The following is a 13,935-nucleotide window of genomic DNA, read 5'->3' as shown; positions in this document are numbered from 1 at the left end:
TGCACAGAACACGCACCGATGAACTGACCATAGCATCCTTGGATTGATGCAACAAACAAGATTTCTGAGAATAATAAAAAAAACTTACATTCACTTGGCTTTTAAAATAAAAACCTACCTTATAAACATTTAATTGACCTTATTCTATTTTTACCATTAACCTAGTGACAAGGTCTAGTACTCAATGAGCGTGACACACAGAACCTTTGGTGTAATTAAATTTCTTTTTAATTAAAAGCAGTATTTTCCATAAACTACACATTGAAAGTCTCAAGGATGCATGCTTACAGCATAAGGAATAAACTAGGATAATTTATTATTCTGATGAAATTTGATCATGTAGTAAGTTCATTTACATTTGGTGCAAGAGATGTAAATACTCCAAATAACCTGGAAAGGTTTCAAAACCAAAATAGATCAGAAGTATCACAAGGCTGGTGCCATCTAGAAGATATAGCATTCTAGAAGACAGCATATCTGAAAACTGCTGAAGCACACGCTACTAAAAGAAATAAGAAGTATTTGCAGCTCCCTGTATTTCAAATCTTATCCTAAATTAAATATTTTATAGGAATATTTAGTGTTCAGTATTATTATTAGCAGAGTTTCTAATTATCAGTAGAAATTAAATCTAGTTTTGGACAGAGAAAACATGCTTTTTCTATGAGCAAGTTTGCATTTAATTTGTTTATAGCATGCGTTCACTTTATTTTTCTGGATAATTAATCATATAGTTATATTTTTCACATCTGCACTTTTCAGTGCTTATTTATAATAAGTCTGAATTATTTCAAGTCAGTTCTTTCTGTTTATATGTGTGCTCCATATTAAAGAATAATACTATGGTCATTCCAATTTTTGTTCTAATATCTGGCACAATTTCAAAAGAACAATTTATAAAACACTAAATGAATTACACATCTTGAGCTTAAGATAAACAATACTAAGGAAATACAATTATGTACACTAAGTGTCCATTTACTGACAAAAAAAAAAAAAAAAAAGTATTACAGTACTACATTATTCATCACTTCTGGAAATGACTATGACTCTTCCAGAAGAAAAATCTGTCCTTACTGAAGACAGTGGTTGATTTCAGTGAGGCAGCTTCCCTCTCCTGAAAAGCAATGGTCAACGAGACACTTCAAGCTTCTTAGCACAGCGGCGTATGCAGTTTGATTCAATAGCTAAGCCCCATGCAAAGCTAATAGAATGAGTCAACAGTTTGTATTAGTAAATTCAGTGCAAGTTTTTTCAGTTCACCTATTATGAAATGCTACTTCTACTTAAACTTCAGAAGTTGATCACACTGTACACGTCACCAAAGTTTGTATTTTTTTTTTTTTGGAGGGGGGGTGGGGAGAACGCTGTGGCAAGCACATTAAAATGAGATGAACAGGAATTCTGGGGTGTAGTCAAGTAAAAAAACAGAGGAAAAAGAAAACTCTCAAATAATCTAAGCCAGATCTCAGGTCATGCAATTCCTACATTTGTGCCATATTTGCAATAGCATCGAAAAGTTCTTCCTGGGTATTTTTCTCTTCACAGTTGAAGTCAGTGAAAGTTTTGCCCTTTTGGCTTCTGCAGCTTCAGTTTTAATCAAGCTGACTTCCAGCGTGCAAGGAGACTTCTGTTGCCTTTTTTAATTCTGTATGTGACAAAACCCACAGCTCTTAAAGCTTCAACTAAAAATCTAAATTCAAGTGCCTTTACAGTTCTTATTTTTTACAGGAATATAATGATTAATATTAAAAAAATTTATAGGGAACTGCCATATAAGAGCTATCATTTATATTTAGCTGAGTTTATTTCCTAGTTCACACCAAATACAAGATGAACAAAGGCTAACCACCAGTTTTCTAAATTGCTACATTTAGAAATTCTCTCTTGCATGTTGCCAATGAAGCCTGTGGTTAAGTTAGCCTGTTGTACACTATTGATCAGTTCCTTTTAGTCATTCTGAAACACTCTTTCAATGTTGAAAACAGATAATTTGAATTTATAAATAGTAAAATCTATGTGGTTTGAATAGGTCTAGATCTGTTCTACCCAGATGTCATCTTTACTGGCTTAGAAAGATAGTTATTGAGATTCTGAATCATAAATCACAGTCTTGTTCAAAGTAGACCTACTATTCTGGGGGAGTATGATATCACTTCAACTGACATGCTAATAGATAGTTTTAGATATTAGCTCTGTTGTCCACTATTTAAGATAAAGAAACTCACACTGAATTTTTTGTTGTTGTTGTTCTCAACAGATTGTAAATAAACCCAGAACAGATACTAATGCTGAAAGGAAACTGCTTGTCATGTTTGGGTTTGAAATGCAGAAGTAAGCACATGAAAATTACATTTTAGCAAGTGTTTGCTAGAGTATTTTTATTGGTATCGAAGGCAACTTGAAAAGCAAAAGGTCTCATAGGGGATGCCTGACATTAATACTATCAAATCTTATTTAATGATGTGATTATGCATTACATTAAAAAAAAAAACCACACACACATAGCAGAAACAAAAACAGGACTGCATGCTTAATTTTCCTGTAATTCAGATGTTGAATTCTTGCCCCAGTGTGTTATGAAACTTGGACAGAGGAGTGGGCAGATAAATCCAAAAACACAAATGAAAAAAAAAATTATTTTCCTTGCCTGAATAATCTGTGGAGGCTGCTATAACCGAATGGACAATTGATGAAACAGTTCTTGTCATAAGTAGAGAGGAGGATGACCTTTGAAGCTTATTAATATTGTTCATTACATTTGCATGCTGATGTAACAGAAAATACACACTAGGTGCAAATTTACTACGGACAGTGGAGGCAAAGACCACAGCAGCCTCCTGTTAAGTTCTGCTTGGTATGAAGCATCCTTCCACTTGTGCAGTGCGATGTTAATGCCTCAGCCCTTTCCCACCTGCCTGCCTGCCCTCCTCTCAGTTCCCACCTTTCATATTTTCAAAGGCTATGTGCCAAATATCTGTTCTTCCTTTCTGGTCAGGATCTCCCCAGCTGCAATCAAGGCAAGCAGTATTTTCCTCCACTTCAACAAAGCCGTGCTTTGATATTTGAAGAACATAAAGAGATAATATTTTTGAAGAGAAGTGGAAGAAAACTGTGCCTTTGACTGTCAAGCCATTCACAAACCGTAGAAAGGATATACTGGTCAAAGAAACATTTGGCTAAGATTTATCTGAATACAGCAACTCTTGCCAGTTTGTTATCAGTTTTTCCACAAGAAACATCAATAATTCTTTAACAAATGAATACAATTTCTTTTAGTTCAAATGGAAGATTTTCTCTTAAATGATGAGATTTATTTATTATAGGGACATAAGGGTGAGATACATACATTTCTGCTTTATTAACTTTTAAATTCCTTGTTAGATTTGCCAAAGTGTTCTACTGTCTATAACACTGACCCTAATTTCACTGAATATTCTTCCAATGCAAATGTACTCAAACAACTTATTTACAGTAACTCACTAACCTTAATAGCTGCCACCAAGTTCTCCTGAAATTATAGCAGAAACAGACAAAAATTTTGGCAGAAATACTCAAATGTGATGTTTTAACTCCTAATACATAGTATGCATCTCTAACACTGTAAGCCTGCCTAGGCATAAATTTTTGATCACTTCAGAAGAATTCTGATTATTAGACTTATTCCACTATAGATGATGGAGTGAGCAATTCAAACTCTCTGCTGAGTTGTTCCAAGATGTTTGGACTTCAGCCAGAAATGACAGAAGCCCTTTGATTTGCACATCCCTTCACACATCTGCTATAAAAGATACAGTTTTAGAAACCTTTAAGGTGATCTTTCTTTGAAGCATCCAAGCAGCCATAATAAGACAGAAGATATCATCACCACACCACTGAGCAGCTGAAGCTATTACACAGTGTCTTCTGTTTGCCTGTTGAAATACAACATAGTTAATGTGACATAACTTTTTGTAATAGAGCCATGCTATACATCAGTTGAATGTTGAATCAGCTAAGCAAGGTAGAAAATGTGCACCCTGGGGCTTAGATTAAAAGAATATAAACTTCATCATACCCTCTTTATGTTTCTGATCTAGGCATCTTATACCCTACATATATTATTAAAAATCTAAGTACTTGTTTGGAATTTAGATAATATGATTAAAGACAGGAGTATTTCATTTTTTTTTTTATCTAATTGCATTTCCCATTCTTCCTTGACAAAAAGGCACAAAAATAATATGTGAACTTCCAGACAGTAACTTGAGATTAGGAATCATGACCGAGAGTAAGGAATAACTGGATCCATTGTAAGTCAGAAAGTGAAGAATATTGAGTGTTTGCAGAAGCCTCCAGTTTTCAGCCATTATGTTTATATTTTACTGAAGTTAACCTGCAATACTTGTCTTCAATTGACAAATCAATTGAATGCAACCCAAGTGTAGTGTGTTCAGTGTTTGAGCCCTGACTGATATGTGCATTACCCAGAATTAGTCTTTGGTAGCCCTTAAAGCTTGTTGGAGTGAGCTACTGCAGGAGTTACTATAATGTCCCAAAATAGAATTTTAGTGTAGTTCAAATATTTAATACATTTTCTTACTGTGCTATAAACACAAGGGATGGTACTTATTCATGTAAGCATTCTTGCAAACATAACCTGCAAAATGATGACAATAAAATGGTATGCAAATGCAAGGAAGTTGTAACGATGTATATTTTTTCTCACGTTTTCCTGTGTTGAACCTCAGTTTTAGACATTACTAAATTACATTAATTTGTTCATTATGAACAAATAACATTTAACTGAACTACTTTTATTTTTCTGAGGTTATATAAAAATAACAACTGGAATTTTTGTTAACAAATTATCTAACACATTGGGTACTGTTCTTGTAAGTATGCTACTAAACCATATACCTTATATTAATATGAACAGATTACTGCTCTGGATATTCATCTTTGGCTATAAAATTGTATTAATATCATGCAAGACAATAATAATATTAAGAAGAAGAATAGTAATCCTTGTATGCTTTCCATTCTCAGTCACATTTAAGTCCCATCTCAAAGGATGAAGGAAAACTTGGTTTTAAATCCTAGCCTGAATATTTTATTACTTTTATTAGTTCCAACCACACGATTAAAAAAAAAAAATCTATTTAAGATCTGGAAGTGATTTCTGCAGAAGCAAAGATTATGTATTGTAATGTTATGGATATCTTTCTTATGGTTCTTGGGTTCCTCTGGGCTATCATATTACACAAATGAACTGCATTTTTTTTTTCTTCCATGTGATATTGTTAACTACTGTACCTTTATGATATAATATTGTGTTTACAATAATATAATTTATAAGTTTAACATCTCTTCCAAAAATGTAGTTACATGAAAATACACAACTGAACACAAAATGAAAAAAAACCCAAAGTGCAACTTACCCACTCATCTTCATTTTTAAAACTGTGTTCATTTAAAGCTAACACAAAACATGCTAAAAATAAGGTAATTGTAATATAATCTTGAACGGAACTTTCAAATACAACATTTCTTACAAAAGTAAAAAAATAACCATGTATTTGGCTTGCCATTAAGTCTTCAAAGATCTTTTCAACCACATCCTACCAAACTTGAAGCTTCACTCATTATAGCCAGTAGCTGAAAAACCAGATGCTTTTCCTTGTACTTGTTATATTAGTGTAATCCAAGAGCTATTTGCTGCTTAAGGTTTCTCACTGTCAAACTTGAATTACTGCATGAGCAGTATGGAATTATTGATTTTAAATGAAACTTAAGCAAAATTCAGAAGCTTCCCATTCCCAAAGAACTCTGAATAGATATACTTCTTGATTTACTGATTTGATGATGATTTTCTAAAAGCTGAAATATTTGAATTATATTCCAATAATTCTATTTCCTGTCTGAGAAGTTCATTTTGTTATACAAAAATATTATGAAAAGTGATGACAGACAACACAATGTTTTCACTAAGCATTAAGAACATTCGCTTACAACTTGAAAAATAAATGCTTGGTTTTTTTTTTAATATCAATGTGAAAAGTATCCCATGCAAATATTTGGCTATTGTCAGTGTTTTATACAGAACCCTTCAAAATGCTCTGCCCTGTTAGTGGAAAAAGAAACAAACAGAAAAGTCAGTTATATTTGTTGCTTTAGCTTATGTTTAAAATAACCAACCAGATTATTGTAATTCTGTTTTTCCTAGCCTCTGTACTCTTTTTAGAGTATTCAGAGGCTTCTTACAGATGTTTAGTACTGTTCAGGTACTAATCTGACAGAAAAAATGAAAACACTAGATAAGTCAATTCTAACATGGGCAGAACTTAGCATGTGTTTTGTCCGGGCATCCATATGAGGATTATGTCCTGGCTACGTATCCATTTGGATACATTAAAAAAGAATGTGGCTAACTGATCTCTCACCTGATACACAGAGTCAAGGGCACAAACACTGGTGATAAAGAGCTGCTGGTACCACTGAACTCTGAAGTCAGCAGACTGTCCCTATCACAGAGGCAAATGCTCAGTGGAGCACAGTTTGTATGTAGTCTTGTCTGTTCAACTCTACTCCACAAAATACTCTTAAGACCTTCTCGTGGACAGCAGTATTTCACGTTCAATGCTTAATTGAATTAATATAATCCATTAGCACAGTCATCACAAAAATCAGAAAACCACTGCCTTTCTGTTTATAGAATAGACACCTTGCCTTTTTGTATATGGAATAGACACCATTTGCACATAATCTTTAAGAAACATTATATCGTGTTAGAGCGATAGAAGACAACATATACATGATTATTTCCAGGCTATACAGCAATAGGTAGAGATTTTATTCTTCTTTTATCATTTCAAGAACCTGCCAGCAGCATACAGACCAATGGTGCTTGCTGCCCAAAAGGAAGCTTGCTAACAGTCAAAAGGTCACATACCACAGTCAGTGCTCCAGCAGTAGATTTTTTTTGCTTTTTCTTCTTCCACATGAGGAGATTTCTGAGCCCAGGTACAGTCTCATTCCAAGTGTTTACATGAAAATTTTGACAGAAATGCTCCATGTGTTTTATGGTACATCATGCTTCAGATGAGATGATGGTGCAAACTTTAGAGATGTTACCGTTTTGTGGTGAGTTCACTCTGCTAAACAATACCAAAAAAAAAAAAAAAAAAGGTTATTTCTTCCTATCACTCTGAGAACAATCGAGGGGTGGCATTGGTTAAGACTTAAAATAAATATGACAAACATACATGACAAACAGTGATGACCACTCTAAAACGAGCCTAGATTTTTAAGATACATGACAAACTAAAATATTATTTGACGTACAGCATAATAGTGTAGGATATAAAGATAAATTATATTGCATACTGCAGGAAAGATATTTCAAAGAATAATAAATTTCAGTGAATTGCAATGTATCTGTACTCATTCTTTTCTCCAGTATGTGATGAAATGCTAGATTTTTTTTCAGCTTCACTTGATTTTGTCTATATTGCTACCAATAAATTAAGTAAACATTTATTCTGTAAATTAAATAGTGCTATTGTATTTGCTGTTCTTTTGTGTTGGAAAAATGTTTTACTTCCATTCCTCCCACCTTCAGATGAAAATGCTGTACAATATCCAGGCTGTCACTAAAAAACAAAAAGTGAAGTTTGTTTTAGATAGTTTTCACTGTAATTTCAGAAGTACGTATACAATTTTGCAAACTTTCACACAGGTTCTGAATGAATACATAAATCGTATTAGTTAAACATTGACAACTATATTTAAACATGGCCTCTCTCCCTGGAACTTTATTTGAAGTGTCATACTCTGCTTGTTTCAATATTAAACTAAACAGTAATAGCATACTATATTTACCATGTAAGAATATATTTTATGTTTATACAGTATCTATGATAATGAGGTCCTAGTACTGACTGGAGCCTCTAAGTTCTACTAAATACTAAAAAAAAAAAAAAAAAAGGAATTATGACTATATTAATTTTGTTTTCAGTAATCCATGGACTTTGTAATTCAATTGAAACAGCTGGCATTCTTATTTATTTATCAGCAAAAAATGAATGAGCAGATTGCTGTAATGAGATCTCATGATATTAAAACATCATTAAAGTTACAAAAGTTACTGTTATGGGTATGCTGTAACATAAAACATTTCAAAAACAAACCACGAACTAAACAATGCTCAGTAAAAAATACAAAATGAAGTACTTTCTGTGACACATTAGTCAAGTAATGTCTTTTTCACTTTGAGGTTAGGAATCATTCTACCATAAAGGGCACCTCAGGAAACTTCACATTCTCCTCACCTATTTTTAATTTCTCACACCCTGAGGCTTCTCTCCCCTTGGAAGGCTTTCTCAACACAAAGATTTCTTCTGTTTTTTTGGTGGACTATTAATAGCCATGATGACTTTATCACACTGCTGCAGAAAGTGGGAAAGACCACAGCCTCAGTACATCACCATAGAGCCTTTAGTACAATTAACGTTCCTTTGTGTACTACAATATCATTACTCCAAGTCATCTCTGTATTTTTTTCTCCTGCTGTTCCTTCTCTGTCTGATGCATAAAGTGTGTAAGTGCTACTTTTTCTGTGTTGTTTGCTAAACATACAGATTAAATCAGTAAGAGTTTTAATATCAAATATGCCTCTGAGCATTTCTATGTAATTTCTCACCAGACTTTTTCTAGACCCTTTTTTGCCTGCTGCTCCTCACAATTTTAGTGGGATCAATTTGTATCCCTAATTATTTTCTTTCTGTATTAGAGGGCCCAGGAGTTTGCTGCCTTCAGACAATGAGCAGATTGATTCATGTCAGCCTGCTTTTTTTGTTTGTTTGTTTGTTTGTTTTGGTCTTCTTTCTAACTCATCAAAAATGCCAGCCAAAGCCCAAATGCCCAGGAGCATTACAGTTAATACAACCTAGATATTTCAAGTGAAATATACAAGATAGATTTGGATACTAAATACTACATTGCCCGCAGTCAAGCTTCTCCACTGCTCCCAAAGGAGACCATATCAAGAACCACACTGCTTGTGTGACTGACCCTTTAGTTTTGCCTGGAAATACATAACATGTTCCTGGGATATGACATTTACATATAACACAGAAACGGAATATTAGAAGTACTGAAAGGGAAATGAAGAACCTAAATTAACCATACTTTCTTTTAATGCCCTCAAATAACACTTAGAACCATAGTATCTTCAATACCTACACTTAAATCTTCCCATCTTGCACTAGTGATTTCCAGTCACAAATCAGACTGAAGGAAAAGCCATGATTTAACTATATGCCAGTGTAACTGCTTTTGTAGCATTCTCTGGAAAAAAAAAAAAAAAAAAAAAAAAAAAAAAAAAAAAAAAAGCAGTCACAGAAGGAAAGCAGGAAAATTTAGGGGAAAATTAGGGGAAATTATGTAGTTATACTGTCTATATTAAATCTAAAAAACATGCATATCTGAGCATATGTCTATCACATGATTCTTACTGAACCAGGAAAGAATGGAATGAAATTGGGATTTTTTTTATTTTTTTTCTTCTAAACTTCAAAACATCTTGAGTAGTATTTAAGCACTAACCTTATCCAAGAAGACCTGGATACACACAAGCTATGTAAGCTCCATAGCATCTGATGCTTGTTTCAAAGCATTATTAATTGGATCCAGTGCGTAGCGATACTCTCTGAGTTGGTCCAAAGTGTCTCCAAGCATTCTGGTTTTAAATACTGGGCTTTAAACAGCTTTCAGCATTGTTTCTAAAAATGGAAGCATCTGAATTTTGCCCTAAAGTTATCTTTAAAGGTCTTTCTTTTCCCTTTAAATCAAAGCCCTATTTTTTATGTGTTACTGAGAACTTCAAGTACATGGGTTATTATTTGAAGCTACAGATTGCCTGGCTTAAATGTTGATGGAAAAAAAAAATTAGCTGGTAAAATGTATATAAGAAACTGAAGCAGCACCAGTAAGAGCTGAATCAAAAAAGGCATATAAAATATTTTAAAAACACTTTCCACGTGATCTTAAATTTTCCTGACATAAGAGAGTGTCACTAAACTTAAGTCAGACTACATACAAAAAAGGAAAGATAATACATAGATGCAAAGCATTCTAGGATTAGAAATACGCATAACCCATTAATCTTCAACACTGACATCAGATGAATAACTATTATTTTTTTGGCTCCTCTTGTGCTTATCTGAAATCCAATATATGCTGCTTTCCATGGCAGAAATAAGATCCACCTATAAGGAAGTCACTGGAAAGCCCCCATTAGCTTCTTCTGATATTTTGAAGGACAGATTTTATCAGAGAAGTTCTGTTCAAATGACTAAATGGCATCTTTTCCCTGGTCTCACTTGAGGCAGAAGCTGACTACTATCGCTCTCTGAACCTTTGCTTTGTGATCATTAATTTCACACAGCACTCCTCAGAGTTCTATTCCAATTCAAAACTTTCACCAGGGAAGTTTGTGCTCAGTGAAGTGAGGATCATGGTTGATTTTAGATCATTTATGCCGTATTCATTAAGAAATATATTAATAGCATTAGCTTTGTTCAGTCATGAGATTTTTCTTCCCCAAGAGCAGATTCTGCTTCATTTTGAAAAGATCTAATAAATAATTAGACTAACACATTTATACAAGGAGTATTGAATGTCACAGCATCCCTGATTAAACTTTTAGGGCAGCATGTCAAATTCTTGGCAAAGTTTAAAACCTCTCCAATTTTCCAAAATGAAATGGCACATAAACAATCTTACAATTTATCACAAAGCTGCTGAAGTTTCACTGTTAATGCAAAAGTAATCTCTACTGGGATCATTCTACACTGTGTATATTGATACAGCCTTAAAGTACAGACTAAATTTTAAGGTAAGCCTTAAATTGAGAAGTTAACAGAACTGTAAGGTCTAAAGTACCACTTAGCATTAAATATCTAATAATATCTATAATCCTATTAAAAAAAAAATCAAGTTCTCAGATACACAATGACACCTTATCATTCATAGGTTCAAAAAAAAGTGATCAGAATATCTTTCACACATTTTTGTTTACCATTACACTGGACAAGCAAAATAGTGACAGCTAGAGTAGAAAAGGTAAGACGGTAATAATCTTCATTATTTTCTCTCTTGGACTAATGTTTTCACTTAAAAATCAGAAATCAGTTTTTGACAAAAAGATGTCGACGGTTTATGGGCCGGTCTGGTTCCGTGACTAGTGGGGCGGAGGGATTTTTTTGTAAAATCCGCGCATCCGGAAAAGGGAAACAGGGAACCCCTCACAAGAAAGAATAATTAAAAAAAAACAGCGGCAACGATCTGAGAAGAAACAAACTAATTTACTAAATATAGTATCGGAATGCACGATAACACACTATAATACAATATAATTCAATATAATTGTTAATAAAATCAAACATAATTGAGAGAAGGATTGTCCCAGAGCTAAAGACCTTACACTAATACTGAAGCCTTGCATGCAGTCGGGAGCAGCAGTGAGACGATCCGCAAGCGAGCATGAGATAAGAAGAAAGGGAAGAGGACACAGGTCAGGTGACCTACAGGCCATATATCTGTTCCCCTGAGCAGGAATGATAACAGTACTCAAACAGTCTTCTGGGGAACGTAGTTCTTCTCTTCTGGACAAGCACCCAGAACTAGAGCATTTGCTCTCTAACTCCCAGTACACTGCATGATGTTATGATGTGGAATACTGATAACCAAAAATCATAAAAACATGACAAAAGAGAAAGAGAAAGGAAAAATAATGTTATTTTAAAAAACATTAGCTATACAATAAGTAAGGAATTAGAATATAAAAATAAGCATCTGTTAGAGAAAAAAATCTTCACTAAACCAGAATATTTCAATTGTTGGACAGCATTTCTAGATCAAACAAATATTCAGGCACTTGAATGTAAAGGGTAGATTTTCAGTCTTGTCACTGTCTTTAGCAGTAAAAGTACAGGCAAAAGATTTAGTGAGGTTCTTCTACTTACCCACTTAGATGCAACAACAAAAGAGATCAACCTTCCTTTGAAGCTGAGAGACTCACAGTACATACAGACATATATGCTTGAAGATATGCATGAGAATGAAATAATCATTATAACTTTCAGTAACAAACGGACAGGTTTTCCCACTAAGAATACCAACTCTCAATTACCATTTTCCTGAATAGAATTTAAGTTTTACTGTTGTAGATGAAAAAATAATATACAACATAATCCTTTATCAGCATTAAAGTGCATAGTGTTCTCTGGACCTGTGGATGCTATTAGCCCCTTGGCCACAGCCATGTAAGAAAACACACTTAACTAAATTTATTGAGCTTAAAGTTACATTCATATCATATTCTACACATTCTACGGTTTATATAGATCATATGTCAGCTTTAAAATACAGTGACTGTTTTAGTTAATATTATATCATCAAGTGATTATCATTCCTTAACTTAGGAAATATTTAATAGCAATGCTTTGGAAGATAGCAGTAGAGTATATGGACATAATCACCGGAATTCATTTCTATGGTTCTAGTGCTTTCTATCTTCAAATTGTTCATCTCTATTTGTTCACAGTTCCATTGCATATTAATTTTGTATTTGTCTCACTTTATGTGCATATAATGAAGATATGCAAAAAAAACTCTTACATGAAGCTGCCTTTACTTTTAGTATAGTCAGAGAACATCTAGAGCCATTCTATGCCATAATTTTGTTTAGATTATATAAATACAATTATAAAAACGTGTAAATGATATATACATATACACATACATAAATAATGCACAGTAAATATACAAAACATATATAGATATATTTATAAATAAATCTATGACTGCATGTTACGAGAAAGAAAAGTAGTAGCAATAAATAACAAACCAGTAATGGGAAGAAAAAAAGAACAAAAAGAATTTATTAGTTTTATACATGAGACAAGAGTCTGTATTAGATAATGTGGCAAAGGATTTGATTTGATGAGAGATATGATGTTGGGAAAAGAAGCAGCTGAAAAGATAGACAAGTGAGAAGATGGTGTTTCAAGTATCCAAATTTTAGATAGAACAAAAGAAAGGAAAAGTTGCCCACAAGCATTTAGATATAAAGGGTGAAAGGATGGATTTTGCTGATAAAATGGAAAGATTATTGAGCTGCAAAAGTGAATAGAGAGGAGTCAAGAATGACACTGAGTGGATTACGCAGAGCAAGGCAAACAATGAAGCTCATGCATAAAAAGATGTTAGTCAGTCCTTTGTTCCCACTATACACCTTGTGTCATCTTTCAGTCACAACATCAGAACTTCAGCTATTTCTTTTGAAAGCAAAATGTTACACTAATTTCTTGAATTTGTGCCAGCAGGGATTGAACAAGGTACTGCTCTCACCATCTTTGAAGCAGTTTAGAGAACAGATAATTAACATTTTGTATAATAGCAACTATCTACAGAAGTACACAATGAAGATTGTATGGAATTATATCCACTAATACGAAAATATTACTTTACAAGTATACTTATAAACTATACTTATAACTCTATAAATTTGGAGGAATAGGAATATGCACAAACCTCAGAATCAAATACAAACTTCCCTTGCAGTTTTACCTTTCATCTCTTCCCTATAATTCACTGAATTTGAGTGGAATACATTGTCCTGTGTGAATTCATACAGCATGAAAGTGCCATCCCAAAGAAAGGGGAGTTTGAGTATTAAAAATCATACAGAAAAACATTTGTTTTTAGTTGTTAAAGAAAACTTGATCAAATTTACAGTAACCTTCAATAAACACCAAAAATACTAAAAAAGTTTAAATCAATCAGTAAAAAATAATTCTGTACAAGAAAGTATAAAACCTTTTAATTGTAAAACCATTGATATATTTGGGACATTTAGGAGTGTTTCTGATTGAATGACTTTTCTATAGGTAC

General features: G+C 33.3%; 1 long non-coding RNA gene across 1 annotated transcript; it reads right to left on the bottom strand.

The window, feature by feature from the left end:
- Positions 1-243: 243 nt before the first annotated feature.
- On the bottom strand, positions 244-11,550 carry LOC124417904. The gene is made up of 3 exons (XR_006939076.1): positions 11,465-11,550; positions 6,932-7,133; positions 244-3,914 (listed from the first exon to the last, which is right to left on the bottom strand). It is a non-coding gene; the product is annotated as an uncharacterized LOC124417904 (long non-coding RNA).
- Between the last annotated feature and the right edge of the window lie 2,385 nt (positions 11,551-13,935).

This window comes from Gallus gallus, chromosome 4 (assembly GCF_016699485.2).
Source record: "Gallus gallus isolate bGalGal1 chromosome 4, bGalGal1.mat.broiler.GRCg7b, whole genome shotgun sequence".
In the NCBI taxonomy this organism is placed as follows: Eukaryota; Metazoa; Chordata; class Aves; order Galliformes; family Phasianidae; genus Gallus; species Gallus gallus.
This window is presented reverse-complemented; position numbering and strand designations above follow the sequence as displayed.